A 10489-nucleotide genomic window follows, 5' to 3' on the forward strand; every position below is an offset into this window, starting at 1 on the left:
GTTTGAATGGCTATAAAAGGTAACCATCATCACCTGTGATCTGTCTGCTTGTAATTCATTGTGTGTGTGTATGTGTGTGTGTATGAGTTTCTGGACTCCTGACAGACCCTTGCATCTTTCATCCAGTGCTGCATTGACATTTCTGGATTCTGATGCCGCATGCTTCAATTTTTTGTGTCGTTTTTCAAAATGTCGTTTTTTGTGTCAATTAAAATGATAGTGTGTGGGCAAAACGACGTTTTTAAACCTGCGCATGCTCAGAAGCAAGTTATGAAGCTAGCTTCAATGGAAAGGAGTGCTGAACGTAACCGCGCTTTGCTAGAGCATTTTGAAAAAACTATGGTGCGTAGGCAACGTCGTTTTTGAAAATGAAGTTTCAAAAACGTCGTTTTATTTCATGATTTAAAATGCCGTTTTTTTTCCATCACATAATGTGATGGTGTGTACGCGGCATGAGTCATGGGGAAAGCAAAAGAATTGTCAAAGGATCTGCGGGAAAAGGTAGTTGAACTGTATAAAACAGGAAAGGTATATAAAAAGATATCCAAGGAATTGAGAATGCCAATCAGCAGTTTTCAAACTCTAATCAAGAAGTAGGAAATGAGGGGTTCTGTTGAAACCAAACCACGGTGAAGTAGACCAACTAAAATTTCAGCCACAACTTCCAGGAAAAATAGTTTGCGATGCAAAGAAAAACCCACAAATAACTTCAGGTGAAATGGGGGACTCTCTGAAAACGTGGTGTGGCTGTTTCAAGATGCACAATAAGGAGGCACTTGAAGAAAGATGGGCTGTATGGTATAGTCGCCAGAAGAAAGCCATTACTACACAAATGCCACAGTTTATTCCTCTAACAATACGCCAAACAGCACAGAGACAAGCCTTCTGGCACAAAGTCATTTGGAGTGATGAGAACAAAATTGAGCTTTTTGGCCACAACCATAAACACTACATTTGGAGAAGAGTCAACGAGCCCTATGATGAAAGGTACACCATTCCTACTGTGAAACATGGAGGTGGATCGCTGATGTTTTGAGGATGTGTGAGCTACAAAAGCACAGGAAATTTGGTCAAAATTGATGGCAAGATGAATGCAGTATATTATCAAAAAATACTGGAGGAACATTTGCATTTATCAGCCAAGAAGCTGCGCATGGGACATACTTGGACATTCCAACATGACAATGATCCAAAAGTCAACCTGTCATTGGCTACAGCAGAATAAAGTGAAGGTTCTGGAGTGGTCATCTCAGTCTCCTGACCTCAATATCATTGAGCCACTTTGGGGAGATCACAAACATGCAGTGCATGTAAGACAGCCCATGAATTTACAGGAACTGGAGGCTTTTTGCCAAGAGGAATAGGTAGCTTTACCATCTGAGAAGATAAAGAGCCTCATTCACAAAATACATCAAGCTGTCATTGATGTTAAAGGGGCAATACACAGTATTAAGATCTGGGGTATGTAAACTTTTGACCAGGGTCATTTGGGTAGTTTCTGTTGTGATTATGATTTAAAAAGAGTAAACACAGTTGATTGATAATAAATGGCTTCAGCCAAACACGAACCATGAGTGAAAGAAAAGTTTTTGTGTTATCATTCATATTCTCTGAAAAATGGCCAAGAAATCATAAATTTGGCCAGGGTATGTAAATTTTTGTGCACAACTGTACATATTTATTTCCTGACAGACTCCACGGCAGCCTACGTGTGGGTCTCCTCTCCAATGCTATAGGACCCCATTCCCATAAATTTGAGCCCGCAGGAGGAGTCTGCGTTCCTTTTTTGTCCTCCTCTTGGACCACGAATACACTTACGTTTTTCTACAAGGTGCATGAGGATCTCGGACGTCCCTGTCTTGGAGATGAAGCCTGAGCGGGCTGGTATTGGGCATTATGGATAGCGGTGTATAATGGCCCAGCTATGGGCGGGCGAGCGGCTTTAGGCATTATTGACCCAGTGGTGGAGGTGGCCTGTATATGCCCAGGATGGATGTCTAGGACTGGCAATGTTGGGAAGATGGCACCCCGCCGAAGCAGCACTATCTTCATGGCAGCTTTTTTTGTCATTATTTGTCTTGTGTCCCTTCTTTTGTTCCTCCCTGGTGCTAGTTTTGGCCTCTGGTGGCTGGAACGTTTCTGTGTTCCAGAAAACTCCAGCTACCTCAGTGCATGCGCAAATCCTCGGGTGAGACCAAAGCTTGGTTCACGCATGCGCAGTCCATCGGGGGCCTGGTGACTAGGTTTTCAGTGCAGGCGCGGTGGGGCACAACTGTGGCGTCACTGGGGTGTGGATTTTAAAAAGTTGTCAGCCCACTGCTTCTTTGGGAATGTCTGCAGGCGATGTGCAGTAGCTTCCCTGTGCCCTGGGTGTCTGGCCTTAAGGTTAACCCCGTCCACAACAATGACCTGGAATCATCGGGGGTGGCTCTTAAAGAGGAAGTAACCTCCCTTTTTTTCCTTCTATCCACCCTGCCCCTTAGCCTTGAGGACCTGTCTCTGCGGTCTGGTGTCATCGCTCCTCCGGTTCCTTCCCTTTTTTGTTGCCATAGATAGGTCACCGCCTCCCTGCGGCCTACAGACAACGTATGTGTGGGGGAGATGTTGCTCCTGTGGGGGGGGCAGAGTGCTGATAACATCCGTGCTAATGGCACATCTCTACTTCTCTCTCTCTTCTTTGTTTGTCAGCCCTTCCAGGTTGGATCGAAAGGCACATGACAAGAGATCTTGCCGCATTGGCGGCATTCTTCGTCTAGGTCCAGATGCCACGATTCCCCATCTAGGACCCAACATCAGAGGAGACGCTTTCATTCCTCCTCTAGACAATGCACCCACCACCGTGACAGCCACTCTGATCCAGAGCCTGCTGGGGATGTGGGACTCAAGTCCCAGAGGGCAAATCGCTATGCAAATCATGTTATGACCAGGCGGTCGGGGAAAGGGACTGGAAGCAATTGAGTCTCTAGTGAAGCGTGTGGTGCAACAATCCCTTAAAAGAGTGGGGTACAACACCTGTGCAGAGCCAGTCACCACAATGTGAGGCTCTCTGGTTGACGATGCCCAAGAAGATACAGACTTGTCCCAGACCCCCAGACAGTGAGGTAAAAGGAGATGAGTTACTTGGTGGTTTTGACTTTGCCCTAGTTTCCCTGTTGATCAAGGCGATTAAGAGGCCCTGAAATGGGAAGACCCAACTAAACCCCAATCAAGCAAGAAAGCTATTCAAACACCCGGGAAGGAACGCTCCAACTTTCCACTCCTAGCAGAGTTAAGGATATCATCGTGGAAGAATGAGGCAAAGCAGACAGAAAGACCTGTCAAGCAAAACTTCAAGGTTTCTACCCTTTAAAGCCGAGGATGTAAAGCACCGAGAAACTGCTCCTCTAGTGGATGCAGCATTGATGCGACTAGCAAAACATGTTACTCTCCTCTAGAAGATGCTGGTGTCCTTCAAGGATGGTCTAGAGAGAAGGATTGATCAAGACCTTAAAGGATTTACGGGTTGGCTGAAATGGCCTGCAAACCATCTCTGGCCCTTGCGGCCATGTCCAAGGAATGAAAGCCTGGATGGAAATTGTGGATACGGTACTCAGAAGTGTCTCAGAAGAGGCGGTCGGCAAGAGTTGAAACTGCCAATCATCCGCCTGCTGGCCTGGGACCTATGCTCTCTTCAGTCACAGCTAGGCAGGCCTTATGTTTGCGTTCTTAAATCGCTAATCCAGCATAAAAACAGGTCTGGTGTAGAATCCCCTTTGAGGGGGCCCTCACTGTCAGCAACAAATTGGACAGTGCTATCGCCCGGGCCTACAGGTGGGAAGTCGGGATTCTTGCCCAAGGACAAGAGCTTGTTTTGACCAGAAGGGGCCCCAGTCTGTAAGATATGCCACAGAACCATCAAGGGATGCACACTCCTATAGGCCAGGTCAGGACTTCAGAATCAATCTGAAGGAGACAGACACCCTTTCAGAAAACTGCAAAGAACTCTTCACCATGCGGACATGAGCCCTCCAAGTCTTTTTGAGATTGGGCTTGCTCAGACATGTCAGGTGGGGGCACGTCTTCTCCTCTTTCGGCATGTCTGGGCGGCCTCAATCTCTTCAGGTCTCATATGGTCCTTCACAAATATGCCTCCCCTCAGGTTCATCCCTACACTGTTGCCTTGGTCAGAAGAAAGAAGGCAGATGCTTACTGTCCTATGTGGGCTCGCTGGTGGCTCAAGGGGGCCGCAGGTGCTCATTCTGAAGGGCAAAGAATTCCAGGGCGTGTACTCCACTCTGTTTCTGGTTCTAAGAAGAAAGGCTTGTGGCGCTCAGAGATTGATCTCACATACTTAACCACTTGCTGCCTACTCAACCGCCATAATTTGCAGCTCTCGTTCTGAGTGGATGTCCATATGCCGGTTTCCCAGAACAATAACTCTCGCATTCAGCGCGGCGATCAACAGCCGCCCCGTGTTGCTAGGACACGGCACGACACAATCTCTATAGAGAGCCGCACCTGCGGATCTTTAACCATGTGATCGACTGTGTCCAATCACAGCTGGTCACATGTAAACACAGAGATGCTCTGTAATTGGTGAGCCTCGCCTCACACTGACAGCAGCCTCTAGGTATGTAACCAGTTCCCTGATTACAATTAAGTGCCAACAGTGCCAGCAATCAGTGCCCAAAAGTGCCAGCAATCAGTGCCCACAAGTGCCAGCAATCAGTGCCCAAAAGTGCCAGCAATCAGTGGGCCATTAGTGATGCCAGTCAGTGCTGCCCATCAATGCCCATTACTGCTGCCCATCAATGCCAATCAATGCCACCCATCAATGCAGCATATTAGTGCCCAGCAGAGCTGCCTCATCAGTGCCCATCAGTGAAGTTGAAAAATTACTTATTTACCAAATTTACTGACTGAAACGAAGAAAACCTTTTATATTTGTATTTTTGGTCTTTTTTTTTTCTTTAGGAAAAAATAAAAAACCCAGAAGTGATTAAATACCAAATGAAAGCTCTATTTGTGTGAAGAAAATTATAAAATGTTTACATGGTTACAGTGTAGCATGACTGCGCAATTGTCATTCAAAGTGCGACAGCGTTGAAAGATGAAAAATTCCAGGGCTGTAAGTGTCCTGTATTGAGGTGGTTAAACAAGTTCATAAAGTACAAAATATTTAAAATGGAGACCCCCGTCTACGATTCAGCAAGCCATTCAGCCGGGAGACTGGCTGGTTTCCATTTACTTAAAAGATGTCTATTTCCTCATGCCTGTGGCAGGAGAGTTCTACAAATACTCTGGTTTGCGGTCAAACAAGAACATCTGCAGTTCATCTGCCTCTGGTTTGAACTCTCAACCTCACCTTGAGTCTTCTCAAAAGTTCTTCTGGCAGTAGTGGCCCTCATCAGAATGAGAGGAATATGCTTACACCATTATCTCGACGACCCTCTGCTACTATCACCAAGACGAAGAGCAGTTGCTGGTCCAAAGACCTCAAGTCATCTCTACACTGCTCGAGTTCGGAATGGTTACTAAACCTGGAAAAGAGCCACCTGGAACCAGTAAAGCGCCTAGTGTACCTAGGAGCTCAGTTTGACACAATCAAGAAAAGATCCCGGTAGTTCGGGATAGAGTGAGCTGGCACTAACTTCTTCACGTCTGAAGGCTTCACAATGCCTCAGAATTATTGGCACGATGGTCTCTACGGCCCCTATGGTCAAATGGGCTCTTTGTAGGCTACATCCCTTCTAGAAAGGGTTTTCTCCAGCAGTGGGACCCCAGTCGCAGTAACCAGCTCATTTACGTAACCTCAGGTATAAGGAACAAGCCCTTCTGGTGGCTACAGCACAGAACCTGCTCATGTGCCACTCCATTGCCCCCCGTCTCATGGGTCACGACTGATGCCAGCGGGTAGGATAGGGAGGGGGGTCACTGAGGTTGGATCTAGCTCAGGGCACATGGGATCCTCGTCTTCAACAACCCAGGATCGAATGTCCTGGAGCTACGGGGAGTCTTCTGCACCTGCAGGCCTTCAGTCACCTGTTAAAAGGAGAATCAGTACTGTTAAGAATGAACAACACAACAACGGTCTCCTATGTGAAGAGACGGTGGGGCGGGGGGACTGAGAGTCTAAACCTTCTTCAAGAAGTTTGAGCCAATCATGACATGGGCTCAAGAGAATCTGTTCAATATCTCGGCAGTTCATGTCCTCGGAGCCCAGAACGTCCAAGCGGTCCAATGTCCTGTCTCGTATCCAACTGGACAACAACGAGTGGTCACTTCACACGGGGACGTTCTGGTGGATTCTGTCCCTTGGAGTCAGTCCCAAAGTCGATCCCCTGCAATTTCAAACTCGATAAGTATTCCTCTCGGGGCCGCTGCAGCCAGGCTGTCGGGGAGATTGCTCTAACAGATCAGTGAACTTCGGCAGTGCATAAGCCTTTCCCCCATTCCCAGTCAGTCATTCTCATACTCCTGCAGAGACACCGAGCAGAAGCCGTTGAGATAGTGGTAGTGGATCCTTACTGGCCGAACAGGCCGTGGTTCCCTCCTAACCCAACTCAGCTTTCGGGATCCTGGACCCCTTCCCCTCAGACCAGACCTTCTGTCCCAGGGGGCAGTTCTGCATTTCATGCCCGGCACGATTGAAGATATGGTGTGGTTCTTCAGGCATCATTACCACCCTCAAGAGTTCTAGAAGGGCGATCACGAATAAAATATATGGGAAGAATATGGGCCAGGTTTGTGGGAGATCTCATCCCATGCGGGAAGACCATACAGAGACCCAGGAATGCAAGAAATTTGGGAATTTTTACAGTCAGAAAAAAGGAAAAGGAACAGTGGGAATCGCGCATGGAACAGTGGGAATCGCGCATCGTCCAGAACGATCGCGTCCTGGATTGTCCAGACCATCCAGCAGGCCTATAGAGTGAAGGGCTTGGCTCTTCCGGAGGTGGTGACAGTACATTCGACCAGGAGCATCTCGAATTCCTGGCTGGCGGCCCGATATGAGGCTTCAGACATCATCTGCAGGGCAGCCTCGTGGGCTCTATCAAAACTTCATGGCCCATTCTGTTGTGTAACTCGCATCCTTATCTTCTGTGAACCTTGGTTTAATAATCCTGTTGGTTGACGGAGCAAATTTAAAATATGGAGTCTGTCAGGAAAACAGAAACATTCTGTCAAATACTTACCGTAATATTCCTTTCTGATGGACTCCATGGAAGACAGAGTTCCCACCCATAATTCAAAAGTTGGCTAGTTCGGAACGCAGTCTCTGGTTGTGGGCTCAAATTTATGGGAATGGGGTCTATAGCATAGGAGAGAAGGCAGGGTATACCCCACATAGGCCTGCACGTAGGAGTCCATCAGGAAAGGAAAATTACGGTAAGATTTGATAGAAAATGTTCAGTTTTTAAGCAGACCTTTACTCCTAAGATTAAAGTGGTATTAAAGTGGTTGTAAAGGCACTGTACAGTGAGGGAAACAAGTATATGATCCCTGCTGATTTTGTACGTTTACCCACTGACAAAAAAAGTTATCAGTCTATAATTTTAATGGTAGGTTTATTTTAACACTGAGAGACAGAATAACAACAGATGTATCCATAAAAATGCATTTAAAAAAAGTTATAAATTTATTTGCATTTTAATGAGTGAAATAAGTATTTGACCCTTCGCAAACATGAATTGGCCCATTTCAGCCTTGTGTAGGTCTACAATCTTGACATCCTTGGACAGCTCTTGGTCTTGGCCATGGTGGAGAGATTGGAATCTGATTGATTGATTGCTTCTGTGGACAGGTGTCTTTTATACAGGTAACAAGCTGAGATTAGGAGCACTCCCCTTAAGAAGTGCTCCTAATCTCAGCCTGTTATCTGTATAGAAAAACCCAGGAGCCAGAAATCTTGCTGATTGATAGGGGTTCAAATACTTATTCATTAAAATGCAAATCAATTTATAACTTTTTTAAATGCATTTTTCTGGACATTTTTGATGATATTCAATCTCTCACTATAAAAATGACCCTACCATTAAAATGATAGACTGATAATTTCTTGGTCAGTGGTGCAAACGTACAAAATCAGCAGGGGATCAATACTTTTTTCTCTTATGCCTCGTACACACGACCAGTTTTACCGTTGGGGAAAACCTGCAATGACAACTTTTGGCCGTTGTGTATGCTTCATGGCAGTCTCCCGACAGGAACATGTCCTCTTTTCTCCTGCCGGGATTCCCGATGGTCTTTTTCCGGCAGTTTTCCTATGGGCAACACTGCAGTGAAGCTTACACACGGCCGGGTTTCCCGACCAAAGCTGTCCATGGCAGTTTTTCTGCCAGGAAAACCTGCCGTGTGTAGGGAGAAAAAGTTGTCGGTTTTCCCAGCGGACTTTTTACCGCCGGGGAAAAACGATCGTGTGTACAAGGCATTACTGTATGCATGAAGGTAAAAACCTTCTGTGTGAAGCAGCACCCCCCTGCCCCCCCCCTCTAATACTTACAGGGGGCATTGGCTCCCGCTTGCTGTCAATCACAGCTAATGAGTCAATAAGGAGAGAGGGGGGCGGAAGCCGAGCCGTGGCTCTGTGTGTGAATGGACACACAGAGCAGCGGCCTGGAGTGAGCCTGCTCAGGAGCCCCCATAACAAGAGGGAGGGGCCAGGAGCACCAGACTCAAGAAGAGGAGGTTGGGGCTGCTCTGTACAAATCCCCTGCACACAGTAGGTAAGTATGACATGTTTGTTATTTAAAAAAGCTGAATGACGGGGACAGCGCAACTGGTCAGTTTTGGGAGGCCGTCATATGAGTTCCTCCCATGATCGCACCTGCTGTAAGTCCTCTGGACACTGCTGATCATAGATTGAGGTAAAGAGCCAATCAATGGCTCTTTACCACATTATCAGCTGTGTCCCATCACAGCTTATCATGATGGTAACAGAAGTCGTTTATCTGCATTCCTTTCCTAACGCTGACAGCGCAAGGAAGGGAGAAGAGAGCTGATAACTGGCTTCTGTAAAAGAGACATGTACACTAATATCAGGGCACAAATTATCAGTGCAGTGCCAATCAGTCGCGCCTACCAAATGCCATCAGTGCCTCCTACCAGTCGCATATTAGTTTCCATCTCTGCTGCCTATCAGTGCAGCTTCATCAGTGCCTCCTCATCAGTAGTGACTATCAATGCCATCAGTGCCCGCCTCATGAGTTCTCATCAGTGAAGGAGAAAAAATACCAGTTGCAAAATTTATAACAAACAATTTCCCCCAAATTTTCAGTCTTTTTTTTTTTGTTTATTTAGCCACCAAAACCAAAACAAAACTCGAAATGCCCTGTACACACGATTGGTTTGTCTGTTAAAAATGGACCGATGGACTGTTTCATCGGACGACCCGATCCGTGTGTGGGCCCCATCGGTTTTTTTTTCCCATTGGTGAAAAAAAATAGAACTGTTTTAAATTTTTCCTATGGATAAAAAACCGATTAGACAAAAAAACATTGTCTGTGGGGAAGTCCATCGGTCAAAAATCTATGCATGCTCAGAATCAAGTCGACGCATGCTCGGAAGCATTGAACTTCACTTTTCTCAGCACGTCGTAGTGTTTTACGTCACAGCGCTGGACACAATCAGATTTTTAACCAATGGTGGTGTGTAGGCAAGTCAGATGAAAGTCAGCTTCATTGGATTTGATTCCATCAGATATCCGATCCTGTGTACAGGGCTTAACACCACCAAAACAAAACTCTATTTGTGTGAAAAACAATTCAATACCGTTTTTGAGAGGGTAAAGGTTGCATGAGCGCGCAATTGTCATTCATCTGTGTCACTTTAAACTAAAATTGTATTATATTGCAGCTTACCAATCAATTGATTGTGTGGCTTGCATCAGTTTTATTTTGTTTTTCCCTCAGTTTTCACTGGAGATCTGGCCAGTAACACACCTCCTATATTAGTGAGACACAACATGAAATGAGCACAGGAGGCACAGCATACACATTGTCAGTCTGGGAAGGGGAGAGGGAAGTGTTAAATGCATTGGCAGATTTATAATCACTATTTAATTAAGCCAACCCATAGCTTACACTTATGATCAGTTACAGGAACGGTTTTTTTTTTTTTCTGTGAACTTGCACGAATAAATAAAAGCTGATCAGTGTTAAGTGATTTGTCTCATCCATGTAAACTGATACATTCTGCTGGAGAGCTCCCTGCCATCACAAAGTTTGGATCACCAATGGATAAATATAGAACGGATTTCCAGGACTAACTGGATCAGTCCACACCCATGATGAATATAAAGACACAGGGAGAGTAATGTCACCAGCACACCAAGATCTCCAAAAATGAGTCCAAAGCTTTGATCGGCGATCACATCATTACAGCAGAAAGCAACATTTTGGAGTCGCGCAGGACCTTTCATCAGGCATGTGACCTGATGAAGGGGGTCCTGCGTGGCTTGTCACATGCCTGAACGGTTGGTCCTGCATGGCTAATGCTTTCTGCTGTAATG

General features: G+C 46.0%; 1 protein-coding gene across 2 annotated transcripts in view; it reads right to left on the reverse strand.

Moving 5' to 3' along the window:
* The window catches only part of PHC3 (polyhomeotic homolog 3), a 146169-nt gene extending 136289 nt beyond the window's left edge, over window positions 1-9880 (reverse strand). For both annotated transcript variants that reach the window (XM_040349330.1, XM_040349331.1), the window contains exon 1: window positions 9840-9880. The gene's annotated coding sequence lies outside the window, so the exon portion shown is untranslated. The remainder of the gene's footprint in view (window positions 1-9839) is intronic.
* Between the last annotated feature and the right edge of the window lie 609 nt (window positions 9881-10489).

The sequence above is a fragment of the Rana temporaria genome, chromosome 4, assembly GCF_905171775.1.
Source record: "Rana temporaria chromosome 4, aRanTem1.1, whole genome shotgun sequence".
NCBI classification, from domain to species: domain Eukaryota; kingdom Metazoa; phylum Chordata; class Amphibia; order Anura; family Ranidae; genus Rana; species Rana temporaria.